Here is a 13,856-nt window from a genome sequence, read left to right as displayed (position 1 = left end):
CCTCAGTCTTCTCTTCTCCAGATTAAACAAACCCAATTTTTTCAATCTTCCCTCACAGGTCATGCTTTGTTACTCTCCTCTGGATAGAGCACTGTAACCAGGTTGTCTAGGCTGCGCCTCCTGGTGACCCATCAGGACACGACGCACCCCGTGTGGGTCCCCGACAGTCACCCCTCACAGATCCAGCCTCTGGCTATGGCATTATTGATCCTCCCCCTTCTGTGGTATTACAGTCCAAAACAAAAAGGGAAACAGTGAACTTCAAAATCAGGGTCAACTGTGGCTCTATTAGGACACCACCCTTCTGCTTTGGGGATTGTCTCCATACAGCTAATCCCTTTTCATTAGTCTTCCTAAGCCTAGTCATTTCATCCACCAAATGGTTTGTGCAGGTATCAGACTGTCCCAGGTTTTCTATATCAAGGAAGTAGCAGAGCTCTGCCTTCCTTCCTAGTCAGCCATGAACTGGACTAAATCTCTTTTATTTTTAACTCCTCTCTCCATGCCTGACATTGACTGGAGGTGTAGCAGGACAGGCTCAGCTGGGTCCACAGGCTTTCATTAACCCCCACGTTGCCAGTGTAGGGCATATCTGCCCCATCACAAGCACTCAAACAACAACAATTCTCATTTACACATAAGCTCCTTTACAATGAAAACCTGGCCCTTACATGTTTATTATAGAGGCAAACCAGTGACTTACTTGAACACTTGAGCAAAATTCTGCATCCTTGCTTGGGCTAACTTCCTGTGGAAGGCATGAACAGTTTACCCAAGCATGAATGCAATACTTGGTCCTTTGATTATAGTGAATTTGGATAAATGAATTACAATCATTTGCATTTTAATGACAACTAGGAAGTTGAATTAATGAAGAGATGATTACTGTATTGCTGAATGTTTTTGTGATCCAAGTGGACTATTTGAAAGTAGTTTTTCTACTCCTCACTATCTGATATATTCAGACATTTTCCATACATGACATTCATTGATGAATAAACAAAGATATCTGATATAAAGACAAAAGGCAAATATATTTGAATTATAGAAGAAAACATTGCTGGCAATTGTTGTTTTTGACTAAATATATGTACAATGTAATGTGTATAGTTTATATGTGTACAGTAAAATTATAGTCAGCCTCTCCATTTGTTCACTACCTTCTGCTTCCAGTGCTGCCCAAACATCCAGAAAAATCAGATATGTGAACCTTTAAAAATAAAGTTGACTACAATCTTTTAGACTTAAAACACAAAACAAAACAAAAAAGAAGGTTGATTTGGCTTTTGTTTCTTACTTTTTTTTTAATGGGATTTGTCAAATCCTATGCTAATGATGATACTTCAGTATCTAATCATGAATTATTCTGGTCATAGAATCATAGAATATCAGGGTTGGAAGGGACCTCAGGAGGTCATCTACTCCAATCCCCTGCTCAAAGCAGGACCAATCCCCAACTAAATCATCCCAGCCAGGGCTTTGTCAAGCCTGACCTCAAAAACCTCAAAGGAAGGAGATTCCACCACCTCCTTAGGTAACGCATTCCAGTGTTTCACCACCCTCCTAGTGAAAAAGTGTTTCCTAATATCCAACCTAAACCTCCCCCACTTCAACTTGAGACCATTACTCCTTGTTCTATCATCTGCTACCACTGAGAACAGTCTAGAGCCATCCTCTCTGGAACCCCCTTTCAGGTAGTTGAAAGCAGCTATCAAATCCCCCCTCATTCTTCTCTTCCGCAGACTAAACAATCCCAGTTCCCTCAGCCTCTCCTCATAAGTCATGCGTTCCAGTCCCCTAATCATTTTTGTTGCCCTCCACTGGACTCTTTCCAATTTTTCCACATCCTTCTTGTAGTGTGGGGCCCAAAACTGGACACAGTACTCCAGATGAGGCCTCACCAATGTCGAATAGAGGGGAACGATCACGTCCCTCGATCTGATGGCAATGCCCCGACATATACATCCCAAAATGCCATTGGCCTTCTTGGCAACAAGGGCACACTGTTGACTCATATCCAGCTTCTCGTCCACTGTAACCCCTAGGTCCTTTTCTGCAGAACTGCTGCCGAGCCATTCGGTCCCTAGTCTGTAGCGGTGCATGGGATTCTTCCGTCCTAAGTGCAGGACTCTGCACTTGTCCTTGTTGAACCTCATCAGATTTCTTTTGGACCAATCCTCTAATTTGTCTAGGGCCCTCTGTATCCTATCCCTACCCTCCAGCGTACCTACCTCTCCTTCCAGTTTAGTGTCTAATTGCAGCATTCCATTTCTGCTCCATATTTCACAGAAAACATCCAAAATATATTCTGTTTTAAACATGAGCTAGAGCAAGTGGATTGGATTCCCTGTAGGTAGAACTTCATTGAAATCAAAGGAGTTATGCCAACAGGGAATTTGTCCCACTGCATTTTCATTGATCAGTGATCAGTGCAATTTAGAAGCCATGTACATAAATTCACTTTACAGAAATTCTGTGGAGTGACAGTGATCCAGGCATAGAAAATACAGATGTACCTCAAATACAAAACATTACCATTGGTGAATTCCCAACGATGTTGTGAAAAACACATATATTGGTCATCATTAAAAAGGTCAACATTTACCCAGAATTCCCACAGAGTTCATTTAGTTGCTTCCCTAGGAAGTTGTTATAATAGGTGAAATCCTGGCCACATTCCAGTCAATGAGAACCAGGATTTCACCCTACAAATAATACCACTGTGTGGTAACAGTGGATTAAATCCTAATTTTTTCACATGACAATCAATGTCCAATTTCAATGCAAATAAAATATCTTAATAAGAAAAAAGATGCTCACTAATGTGTGTACATTTTGGAGTGTGGTTAAATCCAAATAATTTTTGATTGTCAAATTTTAAGATGGTCTATTCCAAAGTGGTACTTTTGTAAGTGTGTAAGGGCTTATCTTTGAATAATTTAATTTAATGATAACATCATTATAGCCATGAGATGAAGTGGGTGGAATTATATGGCTGTATGCATTCAAAACTCATGTTTTGTTTGAATGTTACAGGTATTTTTGGTACATTATATGTTTTTATTCCACCTTGCTATAAAGAATTCATGGTTTACAGTGAAGGGCAAGGTCTGTGTGGAGGACTAGAATTGATCCTTTTCTTCACTGACTTTAGGTTCAGTTCACAAGCTTGGAGAGCTTTTGAAAAGAAAGATCTTGTTTGCCAGGAGTGCATTTTCAAATTCTCACAAATCTCTCACTAGTGAGAGAAGAACCTGAATAGTTTCAAAGTTTAGGAGAAGTATCTAAAAGTCTGGATGGTAATGTAAATTTCATCATATAGAAAAGATCTATATTTTTTGACAGGGAGGATAACAAAAGGTTTGTATGGAAATGTTATAAAACTCTGTAGAATTTAACCAAGAACAATTTTCTTTCTGTAAACTTTTTAAAAACCATTCTGTATAATTCTATAGCAGGGATATAATTTTCTATTGGATCATCCTATAGAATTTAACACACCTATAGGAAAAGTTATCAATTTCTGTGGAATTCTATAGTACATCTAATGAGGTTTTCACTAATTTTAATAATTTAAAATTAATGGACATGCTAACTGTATGGAGTCCCTCTTCCCTCTCACTAAATCCATGTGGCTTTCTTTTCCTCCTTCTCTTTTCACATTGTTAAGGAAAAGTTAGCACATGTGACTCCATTTTGGTTTGGGGCCCACCACTGTCTAAAAGCAAGCACATCATACACCAGGAGGAGTGATCCTTAGATACTGAATCCCTGTGAAAATCCTCCTCCTTGTCTCCAGCCTGCCTTGACTCCCAGTATCTGTTTTTTGTCAGTCTCTAACTCCCTATCTCTTGGCCTTTGATGTGAGGCCTCCCATCCTGATAATAAAAGTTACTGATGCATGGCTTTAGGACCATGCTGCGTAATTAACATACTGGTTTAGCACGAGGAATGCACCAAGCAGGGATAGGTGGTAGATAAGAAAAGGGTTTGTTTATTGGCTAAGGTTTCCGATGCACGAGGGCAACATGCTTTGGTAAAAAGTATATAACCTTTGTATAATCTGTATTCAGGGTCCCCTCCTAGCTAGCAGGGGGGCACCACGCTCTAGCGTAATAAACTTAGTGTCTTTTGGGAACTCTGCAGTTGTGGACTTTGTTTATGTGCCTCAGCCTAGATTCGAACTGTGCGTGACCTATCAGGTATAATTCGCAGCATTGGTGTGCGTGTCCTACCAGGTGTAATTCGTAACATTTGTGTGCGTGTCCTATCAGGTATAATTCGCAGCATTTGTGTGCGTGTCCTACCAGGTGTAATTCGTAGCATTTGTGTGCGTGTCCTACCAGGTATAATTCGCAGCAGTTGTGTGCGTGTCCTACCAGGTGTAATTCGTAACAACATGCAAAATCACAAGACCTCCACTTCTACTTCCATTACAAAATCCTTCCGCTTACCATCCAGGGCCTTTACCTCAATGCCCCTAAGATTAATTCCCTTCTCCTTCTAAATCCACTCATCACCCATCCACCCATTCCGTGTTTTAGTCTTTTCAATCCTCCCAGCCCTATCTCCATGCTACACCTGCCCCTGCACCAACTCCTTTTCTTTACAGGTCCTCTTATTGACCATAGTCTCCAGCACCATCTCTGTTATGTCTTATTGCTTCAGTTCTGTAGCACAATGCAATCTACAGTAGAAGGGCTGGAGCGGAACAGTAACAGAGCTGCCAATATGCCATATGCCCTGGGGGTAAGAGGGAGCAAGAGGACTAGAGGGCATTATCTCATAAAAATTGGTGTGCTTATATCTAATGATAAAATTTGCAAGTGCCGGTCAATCAACAGTGAGCTACAAATAACTATTAAAAGTTGTTATTAAACAGTGGAGTAAAGCTTCTAGGAAGTGTGTTCTTTTGAATGATTACTCTAAATCTAGTGCCCATTAGTGACTAGGAAGGTAACTTTAAATGTCGATCATAAAGGATTAAGCTCTTACCTGTTGAGAGAGTCTGATGTTCAATATTCTCAGAAGTAGGCACCTTGCCAGGAACAAGTATTATGATATGTTACAGGGCACATGGGTATTGTTTGGTGAATAAGGAAATACATCTTATCTGAAAGGAAAACAGACAACTCAAAAAGGATTTCTGAAAATTAACTTTCACCTGCCAATAATGAATGAAATGTTCCTCCCAAAATAATAATCTTGTCTGAATTTCCAGCTAGCCAAACATGTTCTTCTCCTTATCTGTGTTATCTGAGTCCCACTTTGCCCCATTCCTCACTCCAATAAAGAAAACAGCTCAGCTTTTAATCAGTTAGAGAACATGGGAATTCATTTCTGAAACAAACAGTAACTCTCATTTTACTTTATTTTTACCTGCTGTCTGATGCCCCCATTTCTCTGTCTAGATTCTCTTGCCCTTGGTTTGCAGCTTCCATTGTGGAACCTTATCTCTGCAAAACAGAAAAATAGCTCCCTCCAGATGCCATGCCAACACCATGGCTGCATCAATAAGCCGGCAAGTGGGGAAGGCATAAAGACTGGATACATCACCTTCAGCACCCCAGGGTCAGAAAAATCTCAGGCTGTTTCCAAACTTTTTTCCATTTGGCAGTACAATTAGGCTGGTTAATCTTAAAACACCTTTGGCATAGTATCTTGCTATTTATATTATTGCTAAATCTTTTGTTATGGTAAGTACCCATGTAGTGGGAAATAATAGTGTATGTGCCCTCCTCCTATAATAAGAGATATACATACTTTGTTCAATTCATTTTTTCCTTCCCCCCTCCCCCTAGGTTCTCAACCTTTCCAGACTATTGTACCCCTTTCGGGAGTCTGATTTGTCTTGCGTACTCCCAAGTTACATCTCATTTTAAAACTACTTGTTTACAAAATCAAACATAAAAATACAGAAGTATCACAGCATACTATTATTGAAAAATTGCTTACTTTCCATTTTTCCATATAATTATAAAATAAATAATTGGAATATAAATATTGCATTTACGTTTCAGTGTATAGTATATAGAGCAGTATAAACAAGGCATTGTCTGTATGAAATTTTAGTTTGTACTGACTTTGCTACTGCTTTTTATGTAGCCTGTTGTAAAACTAGGCAAATATCTAGAACAGTTGATGTACCCCCTGGAATACCTCTGTGTACCACCAGGCTAACACATACCCCTGGTTGAGGACCACTGCTCTAAGTTATCATCACACAAGAGATTTAAAGCCAGGTCATAATGCTCCAGCCCAGACTGCCTGCAGTGAAGTGTTCCTTTTATTATTGAGGTGTACAGTAGGTCTATCATCTGTCTAAAGGTGGCCAAAGTGCATTCCCAGCACCTCTTCTAGGATATCCCTGGCACAGTGTTCAGTGCCACAGTCACAACCCTCACACTGTGTGGCCCTCCTGTTCTATAGCTGTTCTAGTCACCAGCTTCCATTTACTCCTGTTTTTGCCACAAGTTAAAAGGAATGGATGAAGGAGTCAGGCCCAGCACAATTCAGAAATAATAGAGTGGTGCCAAACGGGAATGGAGGCTAAGAACTCCGATGAGTCAGACAAGCAAAGAGTCAGTGACCCAAGATTGCTAAATGTGTTGTTAAGACAGCCTTATGTCGATTTATGGCTGCACCGCTTACCTGCCTGAAAGTTTTTCCTCTTTCCCCAAATGAACTTAGACAAGGTTTAACCAGGGAGTGCCACACAAGTATGAAAAGACAGGGTGCTCTCATGGTCAGTAGTGGACTGGGAGTCAGATGACCTCAGTCCTATTACTGACTGTCATTGACCATCAGCAAAATAATTAAACCCTTCTATGCTGCAATATCCCCTAGAGGTTATGCAAACTTCAGTGTTACATGTACAGTCATAAAAACATCCATCAGGAAACTATTTTTTAACTACATTAACATCTTTCAGTATTAAGTGATCAGGAAAGGAAGCACATGAAGCTAAAATTTTCAACCTTCTCCCCTCCCCTCGACATTTACTGTAGTGGATACAGTTTATAACTTTCCATATTTACAGCATATGGAAGAAGTATAATTAGAGATGTGGAAAAAATTGCCAAAAATCAACCCTTAACATTCAGGGTGTCATCTAATCATATATAGGGTTCAGAAAGGAATCCCTCTGTCTCCGTCTCTCTCTATCTCTCAAAAGCAGATGCATTTTCAAACAGGGGTCTACTTCCTGAAAAGCATCAGGTGTAGACCACTGCTGAAGTCAGGATTCTGGACAGACATTCAGAATTAAGATCTGTTGTCTATTCCATGCTCTGCTCCAGCATGGCATAGGTTTGTTCCTTTGCTCCAAAGCAACTCCCATTATGCTGCCTGAACATTTTTCCTCCCTACAAAAGACAATACTTATTTCCAGAGAGAAATGTTATTTCAAGTTTAGAACAGGCTGCTTTAAAGCAAAGGCCACCATTAGTTCTGGATTCTGCTAATGCACTGTACATATAATAGTTTAATGTCAATATTATATATTAGAAAATGAGGCCATCATACTCATTCCACCTAGGACTCTTTACAGGCATTTAAGCAAAGTGCTTTTAGTTTGCTTGCAGTACTCAGAATATATTTTAACAAAATACCCAAAGAATTGCAACTTAGGGTTTTAAAGGTGGTTTTATTTTATGTTATTTTTTTTATCCTTGGTATATATTTCATTTAAATTTTACTTCTTGATTCCAAGCAGTATATGTACTTCAGTGAGTGAAAGAAATTAAAAATTTAAGTCCTGGCAAGTGTTGTTTGAAGAAAAATTGAAGGTCAGACAAGGGTGGATAGCAATGCCCTAAATGACTGAAGAGAAGGTAATTTAGATCCAGGCTTTGGCAAATGACTGCATGATACTGCTTGAACAACACAAAGCTTTCTTCAACGAATAAAGGGAACTACCCTAACCCTATTATTTGATGAGTAATTAATCTATGGCATGTATATATTTTCACTTGCAGTTGACTGACAGTTACAATACATTGTTTATCAGCCTTGAAATTTTGTAGTGATCTTAACAAAGCAGTTAAGCCATTCATAATATATTCTTTCTGCTGAATGTTTTCACAGAAAAAGCAGATAACAGAAATAACTTTGAAACAAAATGTAACTTAGTATTTCAAAGCCCTGGGGTCTTTGATTAGACCATTGCTTTCTACACATAATCTCTCACTAAACTAAATTGATTATTTTTCAATAAAAAATAGCACTAAATCTTTGAATGTGAAACAAGCAGGACTCTATTTGCTCCTTGACATGAAAGCAAGAAAATAACAAAGATTATTTAATTAACAAAAGAATGAAATCGGGATGAAATTCATGATGTTTAGACATAGTGAAAATTGATTGGAGCAGCATTTTTACTGTAGCTGTAAATTTTCTGACTAAACTGCACTTTTGGACAGGAGACATTAATTATATGTTTTATATATTAGAGTCCTTAGACCAAATGTTGCTCTCAGTTACACTGGTGTAAATCTGGAGTAACTCCACTGAAGTCAATTGCATTGCTCTAAATTTACAGCAACATAACTGAGACCAGAACACAGCACCTTGTTTACAAAATTAAACTGTAGGAGTAGATTTGTGCATGCTTTTTGATTTGCCAATCAAATAATTTTACGGAGCTGTATTTATATGAATAGTTAGAATTTAAATCCAGAGGGGACTTATAGGCTTGAATTCATTACAGATTATGCACCATTTTACATGGAGATACTCATAAAAATACAATATGGAATACAATTAGAAAGAATGTATTCAGCAAATTTTCGCTATTCTACAAAGTCTTCCTGCCCTTAGCACATTTAAGTGACTGTTCCCCTTCTCTAGCTAGGTATTTATGGGGCTCCTGTCCCTTATTTTTTGAGCACCCCATAAATATCAATGAAATTTCTCCTGACCGCATCCCGGCGAGGTAGGGAAATGGCATTATCCCAATTTCACAGATTGTGCTCTGAGGCAGGAAAGATGATGTGGCTTTTCCAAGGTCAGATAGGGAGTCTGTAGGATTGGAAAGAATAGAACTCAAATTTTTCTGGGTCCTCGGCCAGTTCCTTAACCATCCATCTTTAGAGTTCAGCATGCCAAGACAGGGAGTAGTGGGATCAGAAAAAGAAGTTTGCTCCAGTTCTCAAATTCATACAGATGTAAGCAGTGTCAGGATGAGCTCCACCCTGACATCTGGTGGTGAGGTGTGGCAAGTTGTGGAAAAAAACTTCAGGGGCCGATCTCATTTGCATAGGCACACCCACCCCGCCTAGACTGAGGCCATAGCTGCCCAAATGGTCACTTTGGCTGCTGTGGGATCCCCAGTGTCTCTGTTATTGGGGCAGGAAGAATAAATTGTTATTATCCTGATTATGGGAACTGTGCTTGGAACTGTACTTGGCCTTTTGTTATGATGGAGGGACTCACCATCAATGAAGTAGCACTCGCTAGGCAAGGGTCATGGGTTCCAAAACTGTGTGAATAGAGAGAGACTTGAGACAGGTATTAGTACCTGGTGGTGTGGGCCCCTTTGTGAGGGCCTGAAGCACCAGTTGCACCTCTGTCTCTCTCCACTGTGGAATGTCAGAGCTAATTTTGGGTCTATTAAGAGTCTTACTACAGGTACTGTCCTGCATTCACTTTGGCCTTATGGTGCACCAGCACTAAGGCCCCCACTACTATGAGCTGAAATCACTGAGAGCTGTGTCAAGTAGTGGGGAGCCGGAAGATCTAGAGTGCAGTGGTGCTGTTTGTGGATAGGCTGGCAGAGTGTTCATGAGACGGCGAGGTGAGCTGTGGAGAGCGGAGCTGTTTGTGAGACGGCGAGCTGTGGAGCCGGTCGTGGTGGAGCGGAGCTGTTCGTGAGACAGCGGTGTGTTTGTGAGACGGCGAGCTGAGCAGAGCTGTTCGTGAGACCGCGAGCTGTGCAGAGCGGAGCCGGTCGTGGTGGAGCAGAGCCATTCGTGAGACAGCGTAGCAGAGCAGAGCCCTGTGGGGCAGTCAGCTTCAGGACACGTAAGGTATCCCTTACCTCTTTCCCCCACACACAGGCACATTTTAGCCAGACTGGGGAGTAACACTATGCAGATGAACTTTTGAACTCTGGGGCTGGACTTTTTGGATTTTGGGTGATTTGAGGATTACTGGACTCAAGAGACGTTTGGGTTCTGGGACTCAAGAACCCGAGGGAAAGGATGTGGCCCAATTTTCTGGGGTGGGTCTTTGCTCATGGTTTGGTTAATGAACACTAGTTGTGGTGTTTCCCCAATTTAATGCTGATGTCGGTTACTTCATGTTATTAAAGATTCTCTACTACACCGAGACTCTGTGCTTGCAAGAGGGGAAGTATTGCCTCTTTGAGGCGCCCAGGGGATGTGTAAGATTTTCCCAGGTCACTGGGTGGGGGCTCGAGCTGGTTTGCATTGTGTTATTGGAATGGATCCCCTAGATATTGAACCCAGCCCTTGTTGCTGCCAACTCTGATGGGCAGAAGGGTTACACAAAAAAGAATTGGACTAAAGTAATGTAAATGCTGTGGCATGACACCAACGGAAGCCAAGAAATTCACATCTGAAACTTACACTGTTTTTTAACACACATACTCTTACTATAAAAAGAACAGGAGTACTTGTGGCACCTTAGAGACTAACAAATTTATTAGAACATAAGCTTTCGTGTAGAAGAAGTGTACACCTGAACCTTGACTCTGATGTTTCCTTGCTTCCTAGCAAACTGAACTATTGCCAAGTTAGCGTAACTTTGAAACACAAGATACTTGTATGAACCAGACAGTATATTATGTGCCATATGTTGTGTATATATATGAACATTCTGAATGCTTTACTGTATTCATATTGTTTCCCGTATATGCTTTAACATTAGAAACTCTTTTGGTTATTTTTATGGCACACAACTTTTTACAATTAGTATGGGCATGTCTACACTTACCTCTGGAGCAATCGATCTAGCGGGGGTTGATTTATCGCTTCTAGTGAAGACACGATAAATCGACCACTGAGCGCTCTCCCGTCGACTCCAGTACTGCACTGGAGCAAGAAGTGTGGTGGAGCTGATAGGAGAGCATCAGCAGTTGACCTACCGCAGTGAAGACACTACGGTAAGTAGACCTAAGTATGTTGACTTCAACTACGCTATTTTCGTAGCTGAAGTTGAATAACTTAGACTGACTTAGCTTGTCCCCTCCCCCCAGTATAGACCAGGCCTATGTCATGCTCCTGCTGAGAGAATTAGATTTTCAGAGAGGGAATAATGTGGTAGCCATAGGAATCAGCTAGATGGTGCTAAAGCAGTGGCAGCTGAGGTCTCAGATAAGTGCTAGCATTTCATACTCAACCTCCTTCACTACCTCTGACCTCCCATGCTGTTTGAGCAGATTATCATCTATGAAAAATTGGGACACTGGTGGGAAAGTGTAGGGAATGGGTAGGTGGAGGAAAGTTCTGCCCATGGTGTGTGTATATACAAGAACACAGGTCCAACACAATTGTTTTGAACCTCACAGGCTGAGTTTTAGGTACAAAGTTTTATTTTGCCCAAACTAGTTCACGTACTCCTAGCTGTTAGCCTACATGCAAACTTATTTATGAGTCAACAGTGTGCCCTTGTTGCCAAGAAGGCCAATGGCATTTTGGGATGTATAAGTAGAGGCATTGCCAGCAGACTGAGGGACGTGATCGTTCCCCTCTATTCGACATTGGTGAGGCCTCATCTGGAGTACTGTGTCCAGTTTTGGGCCCCACACTACAAGAAGGATGTGGAAAAATTGGAAAGAGTCCAGTGGAGGGCAACAAAAATGATTAGGGGACTGGAACGCATGACTTATGAGGAGAGGCTGAAGGAACTGGGATTGTTTAGTCTGCGGAAGAGAAGAGTGAGGGGGGATTTGATAGCTGCTTTCAACTACCTGAAAGGGGGCTCCAAAGAGGATGGATCTAGACTGTTCTCAGTGGTAGCTGATGACAGAACAAGGAGTAATGGTCTCAAGTTGAAGTGGGGGAGGTTTAGGTTGGATATTAGGAAACACTTTTTCACTATGAGGGTGATGAAACACTGGAATGCGTTACCTAGGGAGGTGGTGGAATCTCCTTCCTTTGAGGTTTTTGAGGTCAGGATTGACAAAGCCCTGGCTGGGATGATTTAGTTGGGGATTGGTCCTACTTCGAGCAGGGGGTTGGACTAGATGACCTCCTAAGGTCCCTTCCAACCCTGATATTCTATGATTCTATGATTATGGAACTGTACTGTCTGGGAGTCCAGGGATTTTTTTAACCTATTATTCCTGTAATAGACAATAAGCATATCCTTTGGCTCCACTTCTTCTGATGCGTCTTTATGGTCTTTTAAAAATCAGTATTATTTACTAAGTAACTCTTAATGGGCTCTGAAGCTGCCCTCCAGGTGTATTGGGTTAATACGACAGTTAATAACCTTTAAAACATATTATATTTATACCCAACATACATTAACAGCTCCAATTACATGTTCATGATCTTTTGAATGAGATGGATTTTGCTGCTGATAGATTGTGACGGATCTATTGGTGATACCATACTTGGGAACTCGTAAAATCTGCAGATCACGCTTGGTCCCCTGTGCAGAAAATCTGTATGAAACTTTCATTTGAAAATGAGAAGCGTTTATATATATAGAAGCTGTTTTCTAAATATAACCTTTTTTTAAATTTATCTCCCTTCTCACACCCCCAAAATACCCAATGACATATCTTCCATGCTTGAATAATAAGAATATAGCAGTAGGGATATATTACCGACTACCTGACCAGGATGGTGACAGTGACTGTGAAATGCTCAGGGAGATTAGAGAGGCTATAAAAATAAAAAAACCTCAGTAATAATAATTTCAACTATTCCCATATTGACTGAGTACATATCACCTCAGGATGGGATGCAGAGATAAAGTTGGGATGCAGAGATAAAGTAACTGCTTCTTGGAGCAGTTAGTTCTGGAACCCACAAGAGGAGAGGCAATTATTGATTTAGTCCTAAGTGGCGCACAGGATCTTGTCCAAGAGGTGAATATAGCTGAACTGCTTGATAATAGTGACTGTAACATAATAAGATGTAACATCCCTGTGGTGGGGAAAACACCAAAGCATCCCACCATAGTAACATGTTAATGTCGAAAAGGAGAACTACACAAAAATGAAGACTTACTTAAAAAGAAATTAAAAGATATGGTGCCAAAAGTGAAATCCCAGCAAGCTGAATGGAACTTTTTAAAGACACCATAAGAGAGGCTCAATTTAAATGTATACCCCAAAAACATAGTAAGAAGACCAAAAAAGTGCCACTGTGACTAAACAACAAAGTAAAAGAAGCAGTTAGAGGCAAAAAAAGGCATCCATTAAAAAGTGGAGGTTAAATCCTACTGAGGAAAATAGAAAGGAGCATAAATTCTGGCAACTGAAGGGTTAAAATGTAATTAGGAAGGCCAAAAAAGAATTTGAAGAACACCTGGCCAAAGATTCAAAAAGTAACACACAAAAATTAAATACATCAGAAGCAGGAAGGCTGCTAAATAACCAGTAGGGCCACTGGACTATTGAGATGCTAAAGGAGCATTCAAGGACAATAAGGCCATTGCAGAGAAACTAAATGAATTGCATCAGGCTCCACGGCTGAGGATGCGAGGGAGATTCCCAAACCTGAGCCATTCTCCTTAGCTGAAAAATCTGAGGAACAGTCCCAAACTGAGGTGTCATTAGAGGAGGTTTTGGAACAAATTGATAAATTGAACAGTAATAAGTCACCAGGAGCAGATGGTATTCACCCGACTTCTGAAGGAATTCAAATGTGAAATTGCAGAAATAC

The sequence above is a fragment of the Chelonia mydas genome, chromosome 3 (assembly GCF_015237465.2).
Source record: "Chelonia mydas isolate rCheMyd1 chromosome 3, rCheMyd1.pri.v2, whole genome shotgun sequence".
Classification (NCBI taxonomy): Eukaryota; Metazoa; Chordata; order Testudines; family Cheloniidae; genus Chelonia; species Chelonia mydas.
This window is presented reverse-complemented; position numbering follows the sequence as displayed.